Genomic DNA, 17,159 nt, shown 5'->3' with positions numbered 1-17,159 from the left:
TATTTATTTATTGCATGGATGTTACCAAAACTTAAGTTTCTAACCAAACATGTGGTAGCTAATTCAACTTTGACAAAATGGGCTTTGTTTTAATTGACCCAAATAACAGTATAAAATGTAAAAGCTTTCTTAGAGTTACGAAAAATCATTTGTAAGGTTTCTTTCTTCGTAACGTAAGTTATATAAGTAAATTGTGATCATAGCAGATCCAAATTTTAAATACAACGCAAAATCTGAGCTTGTTTTTTTAATAAATATATGTATATAGGCATGTATCAACTCACATAATTGAAATTATAATCTATATTTTTATTCTTATTTTTCTACCTAAAATATCATGAAAAGTTGCCTTGTATCATTAAGAATTCTTCAACAAGTTACGAGTGTCTATGTGGTACCCTAGTGCATAGATGTCTCCTGACTGATGTATTAACTTCCCCATTAATGACTTAGATTTTTTAAAACCATTAGAACAGCTACTCCATGAATAGCTATGATGAATCTCTGCATCAGTTATGATTTCCTTAAAATAGACTCCTATAAATGGAGTGACAGAATCCAAGGGTGTCAGTATTTTTTAATACTTTTTTTTACATTATTATATGTATTACTTTTATAACTTTATATCTTACTTTTAGCCCTGTATTTTTAAAAATATTTACTTGTTTGTTTTTGGCAGTGTTGGGTGTTCATTGCCGCGCACAAGCTCTCTCTAGTTGCGGTGAGCGGGGTCTACTCTTCGTTGCAGTGCGCGGGCTTCTCATTGCAGTGGCTTCTCTTGTTGCTGAGCACAGGCTCTAGGTGCATGGGCTTCAGTAGTTGTGGCTCGTGGGCTCAGCAGTTGTGGTGCATGGGCTTCAGTAGTTGTGGCGCATGGGCTTCAGGAGTTGTGGTGCGTGGGCTCAGTAGTTGTGGCTTGCAGGCTCTAGAGTGCAGGCTCAGCAGTTGTGGCACACGGTCTTAGCTGCTCCGCGGCATGTAGGATCTTCCGGGACCAGGGCTTGAACCCGTGTCCCCTTCATTGGCAGGCGGATGCTTAACCACTGTGCCGCCAGGGAAGTATTTTTAAAGATCTTGAAAACTTATTGCTACTTATTTAGTTAGTTCATTGGTTAGTTAGCTGGTGGCTAGTTGGCTAGTTGGCTGGCTGGCTAGTTGGCTAGTTATTTGGTTAGGAAGTTAGTTAGCTGGTTGGCTAGTTGGTTGGTTAGTTGGCTAGTTATTTGGTTAGTTAGTTATGTTGGTTAGTTGGTTGGTTAGTTTGTTTTCAGTTGTATTTCTCTCAGAAGAGAAAACCTACAGGCTGGCTAGGCTCATACCCAGTCCAGGTGACCTAGTTCGTGACAGTCCAGCCCCACTGTCTGACCAGAGACCAGGTGGCTCCCCACTGCAGGCTCAGTAGCACACATCAGCACATGTGACGGTGACAGGAGCTCACACATCTGCATCCTCACCCACAGCGTCTGAGTGACCCGGGCCAATCGCCCATTGTCTGGGGGCCCCAGTTTCTTCATGGTTGAAGTAAAGGCACCTGAAGTCTTTCCTATTACTTTCTGTTCTAAGTTCTGGGATTCGAATGTGCTGTTTTTAGTACATTCTACTTCAGAGAGTCTTTTCTGTTCTGGAAATTCGGGTAATGGAATTTCTGCCTGATGCAAGGCCAGCAGCTGGCATCAAGGACATGAAAGCCTCAGCTTCAGAGAGTCCACAAAACACCCAGTCATGAGCGTGTGCATTTTCTTTGCATTTTTCTGGTCCGAAGATTCATGAAATTCATGACATTCTTACAGGGGTCTCTGAAACCACAAAACATTGAAAAGCTCTGATTCAGAGCCACAAATTCTTTGTCTTTACAAATGTGATGATTTGCCTTAAATTAGGTGTGGCAGGTAAACAGCAGACTTAGGCATCACAGATGAAGAGAGATTAAATAACAAAGATTCCACACTTTGCGGAAGAAAAATCAGGGCGGGGGGAGAGGGGAGACACTGCTGAGGCCAGAGAGGGTCCCTGTCCCCACGTCCACAGCCCCCGAGAGGTAGGGAAAGCACCTAAGCTTCTCACAGCCCCCCTCTCACCCCAAGAGGGGAGGTGTGTGCGAAGTAGTGAAGAATGAATTAGCACCAAAACTGGGCCTCCACCACTGGACTCAGCAAGGGCGGAGGCTGGGGCAGCCTTCTCATCAGGACCAAGGGGACACGGCGTGGCTGTTTGAGATGCTGGACAGAGACAGGACATTCCAGCAGACGCCAGACAGAGATGACCAAGGGCCGACACCAACACCAGGGCTCTGCCCAGGCAGCTGCAGATCTGAGGAGAAAAAGAGGAAAGAAACCCGGAACTGACTGAGAAAAGCCTAAATCAGCTGACTAAGCCTGCATTCAACTTTCTGCCATCAGCAGAAGGTCTCAAGCCGGAACTAAGGCAAGTTCTTTCAAAAATGCAGAATCGGTACCCTGAGTTCGTGTCCTCCAAGTGACCTTAGGTGCCGCAGCTCTTCACGTACCACCACCCCCGTCCCATCCTCACAGCGAAACAATCAGCAAGCCAAATCTGAATCAGCTTCTCATCGTGCGAGAGAAAGGTGAACCCTGAGAATGTCAAATGATTTGCCCCAGGTACGTTTAATGACACAGCAAGAAAACTGGAAAAGTAACTGCCTAATGCGTGCTCTCTGCAAGAGAATTCATACCCTCCCCGGGGCACGCCAAATACATCCTATCTCCTCATTCAGAGATGCACCTTATTACGCCATGCTTCTCTCAGCATCGTTAACAAGACTAAAAACCCAACAAGAGTTCAATCTACAGATCGTGGTTTGATTGTCTATCAGAGTCTGGCATTTAGCAGACATTCACTAAATGTTTTAATGAATAAGTGAATATATTTCATATATTATCTTTAGTATAATCGTCCTATTCTCAGGCCTTAATCCCATACACAGCACTGATATCTTAATGTCAATCTACACTGCAAGCTGGTTGATTTCCAAATGTGGTGGCAGTTCCAAAACGCCAGAGAGCAGTCAGAAGGGCCCCAGGATTGAGGTCATGGTGGTGGCCCACTTACCATGGCAGCGTGCACACTGATTCTCACAACCGCCCTCTGAGGTAAGTACTATTACCGTGACACAAGTTATAGGAGAGAAAACAAATATCCAATAAATTTCTGCAACCCAAGGTCACACAGCCTGTGGGGTGCCATGGGGAGACTCAGGTCAGTCTATTTCTGAAAGCCCCACTCCAGGCTCCATCTTGCTACGGTCTGAATGTTTGTGCCCCCTAGTTCCAAATTCATCTGTTGAATCCCAAGCCCCAGAGGTGATGATATTGGGAGGGGGGACCTTGGGAGGTTATTAGGTCATGAGGGTGGAGCCCCCATGAATGGGATTAGTGTTCTTATAAAAGAGACAGAGCTCCCCCGCCCTTTCCTTCAGGTGAGGACACAGTGAGAGATCAGGAGTTGGCAACCCAGAAGAGGGCTCTCACCCGGCCATGCTGCCACCCTGACCTTGACTTCCAGCCTCCAGAACTGTGAGCAATACATTTCTACTGTTTATAAGAAATATGGTATTTTGTTGTAGTGGCCCAAAGTGACCTCATTTGGAGCTTCTGAAATTACATCACGGGTCTTCCTGGGTGGCGCAGTGCTTAAGAATCCACCTGCGGATGCAGGGGACACGGGTTCGAGTCCTGGTCCGGGAAGATTCCACATGCCACGGAGCAACTAAGCCCATGCGCCACAACTACTGAGCCTGCGCTCTAGAGCCCGCGAGCCACAACTACTGAGCCCATGTGCTACAACTACTGAAGCCCTCAAGCCACAACTACTGAGCCCATGTGCCTAGAGCCCATGCTCCACAATAAGAGAAGCCACCGCAATGAGAAGCCAGCGCACCGCAACGAAGAGTAGCCCCCGCTCGCCACAACTAGAGAAAGCCTGCGTGCAGCAACAAAGACCCAATGCAGCCAAAAATTAATTAATTAATTAATTAAACAAAAATGACATTATGGTCAAGCCCATTCTGACACATGCTCAGTTGTGATGCTGTGGATTACCTGCCCTACAGGACCCCTTGCAGCTGCTGGCCTTCAGGCTCAGAACCACAACTAGTCCTGGTGGGGAGGAACCATAACCTCACAAATAGATTGAGCAATCTACACCAGGGCTCTGCGGCCTTGACACAGAAAACTAGGACTTAACTGTATCGTGTAAGAAGGGATTAGCATCTATATTTTTCTTATTATGATAATACATATAATGTAAAATTTACCATCTTAATTATTTTTAACTGCACAGTTTAATTTCTATTTTTAAACTTGATAAGCTGCTTAAATGCCTATTACCTTGAAGAAGCTGACACCTCAGGGAACAGAGAAATCAAACCTACTTCTAGTTTGCTGAGCTGAGAAAGAACAAAAATACTGTGCTCCAGAGATGTCAAAGCAGCAAGGTTCCCCTGCAACCTGAGGCACCAGGCTGGGCACAGGGGCAGCGATATGGTCCCCGGAGGGCTGGACGGTTTGATGCTGGTGCAAAGCAGCCTCCCCGGAGGGAAAACGAAGCAGGCTAACCTGCTCGCTTCTCTGTTTTCATATGGGTAACAACCTCAACTTCAAGTCATTTTCTCTGATAATGTTTTGTTCTCGGATTTGTACCATCCCTGGGGTTATTATAGAGTTAAAAATATAATATAACGCTATAAGTAAAACTTATCAATTATAAACTATATGTTAGAGTTGAGAATCACGTTAAGAATTTCCATAACTGAGAACATGTCTCTCTCTAGTTTCATCACTTGTACTATAAAAGGAGATAAAAATAACACTTGGGCTTCCCTGGTGGCGCAGTGGTTGAGAGTCTGCCTGCCGATGCAGGGGACACGGGTTCATGCCCCAGTCCGGGAAGATCCCACATGCTGTGGAGCGGCTGGGCCCGTGAGCCATGGCCGCTGAGCCTGCGCGTCCGGAGCCTGTGCTCCGCAATGGGAGAGGCCACAACAGTGAGAGGCCCGCATACTGCAAAAAAAAAAAAAAAAAAAAAAGACTTGCCCTGAAGCTCCATGAGGTTGGTATGAATATCATCTGTTGGAAACATGGGGTGAGACTACTCACAAAAACTATAACATGCAATTCATCCAGATAAAACTAGAGTTTATTAAGAGAGCACCCTAAAAGACAATGCTCTTTATTTGGAAGGCTAGGAACCAGAATCCTAGCTTTAAAATTCAGGAAGGATCTGTGCCTGTCCACAGTCTGCATACAAATATTAAAATAATCCCTAAATGGTTCCCTTGGTGTAGGTCTTATTGAAGAAGCAGAAGAATATACTGAGAAGCCAGACTCACACACAAGCTTTCTTTGTTTACACACGACAGGAACTTACGGAAAACAAGTCCTATTGTTTAACAGAAAATTTATATCATTCTCTTTCCTCTGAAATTCACATTTACAGTCTTTCCCTCCACAGAAATGTACCCTATTTAAATATATTCTTATGCCTAAAAGTTTTTAGCAATCAGTTTTCTGCAAGATAGATAAATGGATAGATAGATATTCTTTCTAATTTCTTAGCAGTCTTGTTTTCCAAATATAAAAAAGCAATGTCTCCTGGATTGAGTTATTCACATCAATGTCTTACAAATTTTAATAATTACTAAACATGAACGGGTAAATTTTTATATTAATGGGGCTAAAGGTTGGGTCTTTTCATGTATCCATTCATGAAGATTATTGATTGCTAAAATAAGACAGGGGAAAGTTTTAATTGTACACCTGTTTGCCATTCACATGGCCCTCAGTGTTAAGAAGTAACTGTGCCCATAATGAGTACATGGGAGAGGAAGGAGTTTTGTTATAGCACTGTCACTGAATGTTTGAACTGCTTCTGACTTATATGGCCCCTCAAAAACAGCACACACTGACTTAGCTTGAAAAAACTATTTTAAACGATCTATTGGTTGACAAGTCACTTAGGTCCTGTTTCAGTCGTGTTGACAGCAAAGATGTGAAAATCAACTTGACTTTGATTTGTTACCAAGTCAATCCTCTTTCTCAATGTGGGGAAGGTATTTCAAAAATGGGCTTTTTCAGAATTCCCTGGTGGTCCAGTGGTTAAGACCCGGCGCTCTCACTGCCGAGGGCCTGGGTTCTGTCCCTGGTTGGGGAACTAAGATTCCACAAGCTGCGTGGCACGGCCAGAAAAAAAAAAAAAAGGCTCTTCCTAGACTTCCAAATGCTGCTCATTAAACTTGATCGTCTTTAACTTAGAAATACCTAGTTTACCAAGTTGATATACGACTGGAGTGAAAACAAAATGTATAAAACTGAATATTGAATATTTTAGGACTTTTCCCATTGACTATAAACTAAAACATACAGCTTCATACTAAATTTCAATATTCTTGGTTGTGTCTGTCTGCCTTAAAAAAACACGACTCATGTAGAGAAAATACGAATTACTGTACAGAAATAAATGAACAATAGTTAATAATTTTAAATGGTTAAATTTAGAATCATGAATTTGACAGGATGACAACAGCATGCCAAGACTTTAACTATATCACGAATTAACTGTTAAGTAAATTAAACTGGTTTTCTGACCTTCAGGGTATTGACTGGGTATGGGGGATATTTCGTCTCTATTCATGCTTAAAATTCTCTGCTTGTAACAGTATAAGATAATCTTCTCTTTGGAAATAAACAGCAAAAAGAAGAGATTCTACTGTGTGGCTAGCAGGTATGGAGCTTACAAAAGACATATTAGTGATTGTTATTAAGTACAATGTACTCCCGGCCTTCAACAATCTGGCAAGCGTGAAGGAAGATAGTTTTTTTGCCCTTTCAGTCTGAATAAAAGTTTGTGAAAATGTAAAACAATTAGGTATCTGCTGGATATGCCTTTTTTTTGCAAACATGTAGCATTTATCTGCCAGAAGTAAACACGAATCTTTTCACCTCTTCCTCCTTGAAATGCTACCATCCTGGGAACTGCAACATGGTCCACGAAATGGGCCAATGAGAGGGGTCTGTCTCGTTCCTGAAGTGTGGAGGGTTTGTCTGGGAACGGATGATGCTTCCCAGGATGCTCTTCACAAACCTTTACTACCTGATTACGCGGACACTTCGAGTAAGACCTGCAGCTTGGCCGTGAGCTTGTATCTGGATGGATAGAATGCCATGGCCTCAATCTGTAACGAGACTCCCAAGCCAGGCTCTCAGGGAGCTCTCCCTAAAGAGGGAAACACTGCTCTCAGCAGTCAGGACATGAAAGATGAAGGCACAAAATAAAACGTGACATTCTCACACTGCCCCACTCTGCAGTGTATCTGAATTCAGAACATCCCAGGATTGACCAAAATACTGTTTCTAATGTCACATTCACTCAACAGCAATCTAGTTAAGACGCAGAAAACCCCACACGGGTTCATGGAACTTTGATGAAAAGAGCTTCGCCAAGACCAAGATCTCAGATTCTTCCTGTTTTGTGAAGTGGTAGAAAGAGGAAGTGAGGAGAGGCATGACCTCAAGGTGCGGCCCGTGTGGAGGACACTGTCACAAAAGATGCAGGTGGATGCTGAGACCACCGTCTGCTTCCTTCCCCACGGACTGGTGGTGACCCGTCATCAGCTGCGATGCCGGCTTGGTGTGGTCCTCTCTGTGGGTTCCATGGTGGCCCGTGTCTAGTTGATGCATTCTTTCCAGGCGCCATGTTTAATAGGCGCATCTTTGCAAGATGATCCTGAGGGTGGGTGTGGGAGACCACACGGTGGCTCTTCCACCCGAGCACGGTGGCTCCCTCTCTCCTGAGTGGGTGGGAAAGGTCTCATCCCGCCAGGATCAGTCAAAGCAGAGAACGGGTCATCCTCAGGGAGAGCAGGGCTGGTTAAGAACAACCAATGCTGTGAAGTCTGTTAGGTGAGGACTGACAGGTACCTGCCCCATCCAGCAACATGGATGTGGGCGGTCAGGTGATAAGAGCAGTCACACGGGGGGAGCGAGGGAGGCTACCAGGTGACTAAAGACTGAGAAAAGGCCCTGTGGAAAAGCTACACAGACCTCGAGTCTCATCTTTTCGTCTGTGATTCTCTTCCGCATTTCTCCAAACCAAAGCAATACATCACTCCTGGCAACCACATGAAACATTTTTAATTTTTCTTACAGGATTCATCACATCTGCCTTATATTAAAGCTATGATTCCTCTCTTCCTGTATTACAAACTCTTCAAAGATAGAAAGTAGCATCTCTTACACATTCTTTTATACACACACACACACACACACACATACCTGGACACACACACACACACCTGGACACAATAAGTACTTAGGTCAGTCTTGCACACAGCAGTTTTTTCTTCTTTTAATATCTTTATTGGAGCATAATTGCTTTACAATGGTGTGTTAGTTTCTGCTGTATAACAAGGTGAATCAGCTATACATATACATATATCCCCATATCTCCTCCCTCTTGCGTCTCCCTCCCTCCCTCCCTATCCCACCCCTCTAGGTGGTCACAAAGCTCCGAGCTGATCTCCCTGTGCTATGCGGCTGCTTCCCACTAGCTAGCTATTTTACATTTGGTGGTGTACATATGTCCATGCCACTCTCCCGCTTCGTCCCAGCTTACCCTTCCCCCTCCCCATGTCCTCAAGTCCATTCTCTATGTCTGCATCTTTATTCCTGTCCTGCCCCTAGATTCTTCAGAAGCTTTTTTTTTTTTTTTAAGATACCATATATATGTGTTAGCATACGGTATTTGTTTTTCTCTTTCTGACTAGCTTCACTCTGTATGACAGACTCTAGGTCCATCCACCTCACTACATATAACTCAATTTCATTTCTGTTTATGGCTGAGTAATATTCCATTGTATATATGTCCCACATCTTCTTTATCCATTCGTCTGTCAATGGACACTTAGGTTGCTTCCACGTCCTGGCTATTGTAAATAGAGCTGCAATGAACATTGTGGTACATGACTCTTTTTGAATTATGGTTTTCTCAGGTTATATGCCAAGTAGTGGGATTGCTGGGTCGTATGGTAGTTCTATTTTTAGTTTTTTAAGGACCCTCCATACTGTTCTCCATAGTGGCTGTGTCAATTTACATTCCCACCAACAGTGCAGGAAGGTTCCCTTTTCTCCACACCCTCTCCAGCATTTACTGTTTGTAGACTTTTTGATGACGGCCATTCTGACCGGTGTGAGGTGATACCTCATTGTAGTTTTGATTTGTGTTTCTCTAATGATTAGTGATGTTGAGCATCCTTTCATGTGTTTGTTGGCAATCTGTATATCTTCTTTGGAGAAACGTCTGTTTAGGTCTTCTGCCCATTTTTGGACTGGGTTGTTTGTTTTTTTGATATTGAACTGCATATAAATTTTGGAGCTTAATCCTTTGTCAGTTGCTTCATTTGCAAATATTTTCCCCCATTCTGAGGGTTGTCTTTTCATCTTGTTTATGGTTTCCTTTGCTGTGCAAAAAGCTTTTAAGTTTCATTATGCCCCCATTCATTTTTGTTTTTATTTCCATTCCTCTAGGAGGTGGGTCAAAGAGGATCTTGCTGTGATTTGTCAGAGTGTTCTGCCTATGTTTTCCTCTAAGAGTTTTATAGTGTCTGGCCTTACATTTAGGTCTTTAATCCACTTCCAGTTTATTTTTGTGTATGGTGTTAGGGAGTGTTCTAATTTCATTCTTTTACATGTAGCTGTCCAGTTTTCCCAGTACCACTTATTGAAGAGGGTGTCTTTCTCCACTGCATATTCTTGCCTCCTTTATCAAAAATAATGTGAACATATGTGCGTGGGTTTATCTCTGGGCTTTCTGTCCTGTTCCACTGATCTATATTTCTGTTTTTGTGCCAGTACCATACATACTGTCTTGATTACTGTAGCTTCGTAGTATAGTCTGAAGTCAGGGAGCCTGATTCCTCCAGCTCCGTTTTTGTTTCCCAAGATTGCTTTGGCTATTCGGGGTCTTTTGTGTTTCCATACAAATTGTGAAAGTTTTTGTTCTAGTTCTGTGAAAAATGCCATTGGTAGTTTGATAGGGATTGCATTGAATCTGTAGATTGCTTTGGGTAGTAGAGTCATTTTCACAACCTTGATTCTTCCAATCCAAGAACATGGTATATCTCTCCATCTGTTGGTATCATCTTTAATTTCTTTCATCAGTGTCTTATAGTTTTCTGCATACAGGTCTTTTGTCTCCTTAGGTGGGTTTATTCCTAGGTATTATTCTTTCTGTTGCAATGGCAAATGGGAGTGTTTCCTTAATTTATCTTCCAGATTTTTCATCATTGGTGTATAGGAATGCAAGAGATTTCTGTGCATTAATTTTGAATACTGCTACTTTATCAAATTCATTGATTAGCTCTAGCAGTTTTCTGGTAGCATCTTTAGGATTCTCTATGTATAGTATCATGTCATCTGCAAACAGTGACAGTTTTACTTCTTTGCCAATTTGGATTCCTTTTATTTCTTTTTCGTTTCTGATTGCTGCCTCACCTCGCTTTTAAAAGTGCTTTGCCAAAACCCTTTGGGGAGCTCGGGGCTTTTTAGGGCATGAGCCACCTCGTCTCCTTGCATGGCCCTGCAGTAAACCTTTCTCTGCTCCAAACTCCTATGTTCCGGTTTGTTTGGCCTCACTGTGTGTCAGGCACACGGACTTGCATTAACACGGGGAAGGTGTGCTGATGTATATCCACTTTAATACAGAGCAAGTCCACTTCTATCCATGATAAATAGTGGGGTTCCACTCATTTTAAATAGGGTTCTACTGCATGGCCATCTAGTTGCTTATCTAGTAAAATCTGGGGCTCGTTTTGACTTTAGAGTATCTTTGATAGGTGGCTACCCCTGATTTTCCTTGTCTCAACCAAGTAGTTGTTAAAGCTGAGTGCAAATCCCATAAGCTTGGGTAAGTCACTTAACCTCCCTCAGGGCCTCCTCTTCTCTAAAAGAGGGGTAACAGTCGTAGCCTCACAAGAGGGCTGTTCTAAGCTTCAGGAGAGGTAAAGCATTTAAAGCACTTAGCGCAGGCCTTCCACAAAGTAGGCACCTCACGGCACACTCACTGATTTTAGAATCACTACCTCTCAGCAACATTTTATTCTACACAAGTCTAATAGAAAGTTCCTTCCTTATCCAGAGGCAAAGATCTATCACCAGACAACGCAGGATGGGTCCGATTTACCCGTTTCTTCAATGCGTTTTTGTATGACCTACTTTGAAGTGCAGCTCACACATCACTGGATGTTCTCTGGTTTTCCACTGTTTCTCACAAATCATGACGCCCAAGCCTGAGCATGATGCTCTAGCTATTCCCACGCCAGCATCCCAGGGCTGCCCACCTCCCTCGTCACACATGCTCTACTGCTGTAAGGGAATGCAGACGGCACTAGGGTTGACGGCCACGTGGCCTGTGGACCCACAGCAGGAATGTTCTTCGTGGAAGCTCCGAGCCTGTATACACATCTGTCAAGATGCACCTGCCCGGCTACTTAAGGAATTGGGATTTTCTGGACTATGAGTCTCAAAGGTGACAATAGTTATGGGGACTTCCCTGGTGGTCCAGTGGCTAAGACTCTGCGCTCCCAATGCAGGGGGCCCGGGTTCGATCCCTGGTCGGGGAACTACATCCCGCATGCATGCCACAACTAAGACCCGGTGCAGTCAAAACAGATAAATATTTTTTTTTTTAAAGAAAGGGACAACAGTTACATCGGAAAACCAAGCCCACTCCTCATACTTCCCTCACTCCCGTGTCCACCTTGCCCTCTAGAAATCGTGCTGTGTTTGTTCCTCAAACAAATAGCGCTGTTTCTTGAGTCCAGGCCTTTTCACAACAGTGCTCTCGCAGGTAATGACAGTCTTCACACCCTCTCCTCTCCTGCCGGCTGGTGAACCTCTACTCAGCCTTCGACATTCAGCTCTAGGATCATCTCCTTTAAGACGTCTTCCCTGAAGCCCCAGGCTAGGTTAGGGGTCCTAAACTGGGACCCAATCTGTGCCCCTAATCTATCTATTCTTACCATAGCTATCTTTGAGGACCTTGATAAATGCTATTCTTTTTCCCCACCTGAACGTAAACCCACTGAGCATAAGGCCCAGTGGAATCCTTGTGACTAGTACAGTTGCTGCTGGAGGCTTCAAGCAAGTAAGTTCCACCATACTGAACCCCAAATCTCAGCAGACTCACCCTCCACCCCCGTCACGGCAGAGGTGGGCACCAGCCGGGCTCCTCCCAACAGGGGCAGACGCTCCTGCAGGCAGCTCACGCCCTGGGGAAGTGGAGATGAGGACCGTGATCCACGGGCCAAGTTCCTCCTCCCAAACTCACCGTGAGCTCAATCACTCCCTCTCCTGGACCAAGTGAGGGAGGGACCCGAGAGGCCGGGTGGGTTACATGCTGGAGCCCTTTGCGTGTAAGGGCAGGTCACGAGACAGAGGGCACGTGCGGGATGGGGGGAGTGTGCAGGAAATGCTCCCTTTCACTTCCCTCTAGCACTCAGCAAAGCTAGCGAACATCTTCACCTAGTGCTGGCTCTCCTCTCTCACTGAACTAACTGTAAGCTGCTTGAAGACAATGCCTATTGTCTAGTGCAGGTCACACCTGAGCTGGATTCACTCCCCTTGAGATCTGTGTCCCTCCCTTCAACTCACAGACACCAGCCACTCAGGGACATAAGCTCTGGAGCTTAGGTTTTACATTTCGGTCTATGATCCAGTTTGCGATCACCTTTTTATACGGTGCAAGGTATAAACGGAAGTTTATTATTTTGTGCACGGATATCCAGTTGCTCCAGTAACGTGAGTTACCCTAAATATATCACCACAAATATTTAACTTATAAAACTTGAAAGTTAAGCAATACCTTTTCCCTTCTCCCAAGTAAAGCAAGGACAGAAACTCTGATCACGAACCTCACAAATCATGTTCCATTATGTGCAATATTTTCGTTCTACTTTGTTTTTATTTTAATCTTCCAAATTAGGCCTCATTTGTTTAGTTTTATTCCAGCAAGCTCTGTTTCCAGACTCTATTCTGTCCCTGGTTTATACATTGATTTTTATGCCAGTACCACCCTGGCTCTATTGAAAGCCAAGTACTGTTAATGCCTCCAACTTTCAATTCTTTCAAAATTGTTTCAGCTCTTCTAGGTCTTTTGCATTTCCACGTAAACTTTAAAATCGGTTTGTCTATTTCTACAACAAAGCCTGCTGGTATTGCTGTTGGGATTGTATGGAATCTGTGGACCAACTGGGGAGAACTGACACCGTTACCCCACTGCATCTCCACATCCATGATATATCTCCTCATAAAGTTCATCCTCTTTCATTTGCCTCAGCAATGTTACAGCTTTTAGTGCACAGATCTTACACATATTCTGTTAAATTTTTGAAGTATTTTTACATTATTTCCTTTTTTTTTAAACAACAAATATTTATTTCTTGTTTTCACGCCTTCAAGGATTAGAAGAGGTCTCTGCTCAGAGTACGCACTAAGGGACACGGGATAGCAGATTAGCCACGGTCTCTAACATTGCCAATTACTGTTTTTACACTATTTTCAATTTCAGTTTCCTGTTGTTGGTTGCCAGCACAGAGGAATGTGTGTTTACATATGGACCTTATGTCCTGTGATCACCCAGGACCACACACCTGGGCCTCAGGGATGCTGGCCTTCTGCCAGGCTGATGATGGGCACCGATGGCCCCACTCTTCCTGCCCCGCTGTCACCCAGCTCACCTCCTCCCTCTCCTCTCTGCCTCAGGGATTTCTGCTGAGGGTTTTCTAGGTATTCTCCCGTGTGTATCACCTCACTGCCTATTACTTTCGTCTGAGCCTCATGCCAACATCTCAAAGGAGAGGTCTGGGTCAGCATGACCGTCCTCCCGGGCCCGCACCCAGACTGGACCGCACCCCGGCCCGGCCACGGCCATCTCCTGATTTGCTGCCTTTGGGTCAGGCCCCCATTCCGAGCCGTCAGCTGTACGGGTGCAGAGAGTTGCAGGGAGCCGCCAAGGCAGCATCGCTGCACAAAGCCCCAGGCAGGACCACTGCTCTGGAGGGATTACGGGCACAGCTGCTCTCTTCAGAGCCAAAAACCTCACTTTTTCAATCTTTGCTCCCGACAGTTTCTCCTGATGTCTGTGCCGCCCGGGGGGAGGGTCCCAGCCTCACCCACTAACACATCACACGGTGCGTTTGCTTCACCTTTCACTCCATCAGAATCTGGTCTCAGATGTTCAGCATTCAAAGAGAGACATTTTAAATACCAAGAATCATTACTGTAGAAGAAACGTTTTAGAAGAAAATAGAATCTTAAGGATAGGACTTGTTCTGTTATTCCAAAGGTAGACCTTGCCCCAGATGTTGAAATTTACTAGAAACTGATACTGTCTCAAAGCAAGAAAACACTCTTAACTAGAGCTGTCTGCAATAAAACAGGTAGCCTGTCACTGGTATACATTGAGAAGAGGCAGGATATCTGTCATGCTACATAAAATAGTCACATGTAACGATTACAATCTGTTCTCACTCCTTTACACGTACTAATTTTAATTCGCACCACCTCAAATGTTAAACATTGTTAGAATGGACAGACGCAAAAATCCCTCCAACTCTGAGGCCGTACGCACTGGCACATCCGCCCCCTCACTCCCAGGGTTAATCTAGGCTTATTCTAACATGGATCTTACATGTCAACTTTGATTAAATTTTGGGAGTTCAGGTTAAACATGGTGAACTAAACACATGCATTTCTCTTGGCTTCCTACCCAACCCCACTCAAATGCTCCAATGGATAAAAAAAGAAATAAAAACAAATCAAAAGGAATAAACCCACAAAGACAAAGAGAACAAGAGAGATGACAGCAAATACAGGCGAGTAGATGGACAAATGGCAACTGACTTAGGTTTCTGCTTTTCTGCTTTAATAACAGCCTGCCAAGGGGTAGGCGGGGGGAAGGTGTAGAAGCAAGTCACTCAGCACTCCAGATCACCCAGCCCCTCTTCCCCAGGCTCAGGAACTGGAGCCAACGGGTGTCCTGAAGTTAAAATTCTGGATGTGTAACAGTGGGATTCCCAGACCCCTTCTGTAACGTAGTTATTGTTACTGTTGGGTTACATCTATTTTCTTGCACTTTGTTTTCTATGTGGCCCCTCTCTTCTTTGTTCTGTTCCCCCCGCCCTCTCTTCAGGTTATTCTAGTGTTCCATTTTATCTTCACTAATGGTTCTTTGGCTGGACCTCCTAGTTTATTGTTTTAATGGCTGCTCTAGGGAATTAAATGTGCATCCTTAGTTCATCACAGTCTACATGTTATACCCCTTCACGTATCATATAAAAACCTCATGAGAGTATAATTCCATTTCCTCCTCCTTGCAACCTTTGTGATGTTGTTGCAAATATGTTATTTCTACCTGATACATGGTTATTCAATAGTTTTTGTACATTGGTTCTTTCAGCTAAGTTCCCTGATATTTTCTTTCTTCCTTTGAGAGGGGAAAGAGACAAAGGCACAGACAGGTACCAGAAGGTAAAGCATCTTAGAACCAGCGTTCCTTCAATCATAGAAATGTTTCTTCCACTTTTTTTCTATTTTTGGAAGAGTAATCAACTCTCTTTCTCTTCTAAGAATTGAAAGGGAATGTGTCCTCAGTGTCGGATTTGCATGAATGTTGAAGTAACATAACATTTGCAGTAAAAGTCAGTCTTCTTTCCAACTGACTTTTCCACTGGAAACTTTTTCAGAAAGTTAAAAGAGCCACAACTCTTAACCAGAACGAACACTGTGTACAGCAAAATAAGGGAGACATTTCAAGCTCAAAAGTGATTTCATCACAAGGTTCAGATCTGGAAAGTGACTGACACCTACTAACTTTGAATGTTTTCAAATTGTAGTCTCAAATATTCTCTATTTTCAAAGGCAAAGGATGAGAATGGAGCACCTTTTAAGCAATTATCAAGTAAATCAAAAGCATCAAAACTTGGCTCTGTGCTTTCCAAGATTTGACACCTAGAAGGTACGAAATTATTTACATTTTAACTATATAAAAACTAACCTCAATTACTCCGATGTGGCTAAACAGGAAGTGTGAAGATTTTTTTCAATTGGATATGTTCTATAAATCTGGTATTTGTGACTGTCCAGGTACAATGTGAGGGAACAAGCTTTACCTGCCAGTGAGATGTCCCTTTCACACATCTTTTAAAATATAAGGGTCAATATAACCCAAAAAAGTTTTCCAAAAAAAAATTTTTTTTAAATAATAAAACAAGTGAAAAATAATTTTTAAATGGGTAGAGGACTTGAATAGATATTTTCCCAGAGAAGACATACAGATGGCCAAGAGACACAGGAAAAGATGCTCAACATCACTAATCATCAAGTAAACGCAAATCACCACCACAATGAGCTATTCCTTCACACCTGCTAGAATGGCTATTATCAGTAAGACAAGAGAAAACAAGTGCTGGTGAGAATGTGGAGAAAAAGAGACCCTATGCTATGCACTGCTGGTGGGAGTATTAATAGGTGCAGCCACTAGGAAACAGTACGGAGTTTGCTCAGAAAGTCAGCAGCAGAACTGCCATACAACCCAGCAATTTCACTTCTGGGTATTTAACCAAAGGACATGAAAACATTACTTCAAAAAGACACCTGCACCCCAGTGTCCACAGCGGCACTATTTACAATTGCCAAGATACAGAAGCAACCAGAGTGCCCGTCAATAGACGAATGGATAAAGATGTGGTATATATAGACAGTGGAATATTACTCATCCATAAAAAAAGAAGAAAATCTTGCCATTTGTGACAACATAGATAGACCTAGAGAGTATTATGCTAAGTGAAGTAAGTCAGAGAAAGACAAATACTGTATTATTTCACTTGTATGTGGAATCTAAAAAACAACAAATAAATGTAACAAAATAGAAACGAGTCATAGAACCAACAGGTGGTTGCCAGAGGGGAGGGGATGAGGGAGGAGAGAAATAGGTGAGAGAGGTACAAACTTCCAGTTGCAAAATAAGTGAGCCACAAGTATGATGTGTACAGTGTGAGGAACAGAGTCAATAATTACGTAATCTTTTTTTTTTTTTTTTTTTTTGCGGTACGCGGGCCTCTCACTGCTGTGGCCTCTCCCGTTGCGGAG

This window comes from Pseudorca crassidens, chromosome 17 (genome assembly GCF_039906515.1).
Source record: "Pseudorca crassidens isolate mPseCra1 chromosome 17, mPseCra1.hap1, whole genome shotgun sequence".
Lineage (NCBI taxonomy): Eukaryota > Metazoa > Chordata > Mammalia > Artiodactyla > Delphinidae > Pseudorca > Pseudorca crassidens.
The sequence above is the reverse complement of the archived record's forward strand: the minus strand, read 5'-3'. Positions refer to the sequence as shown.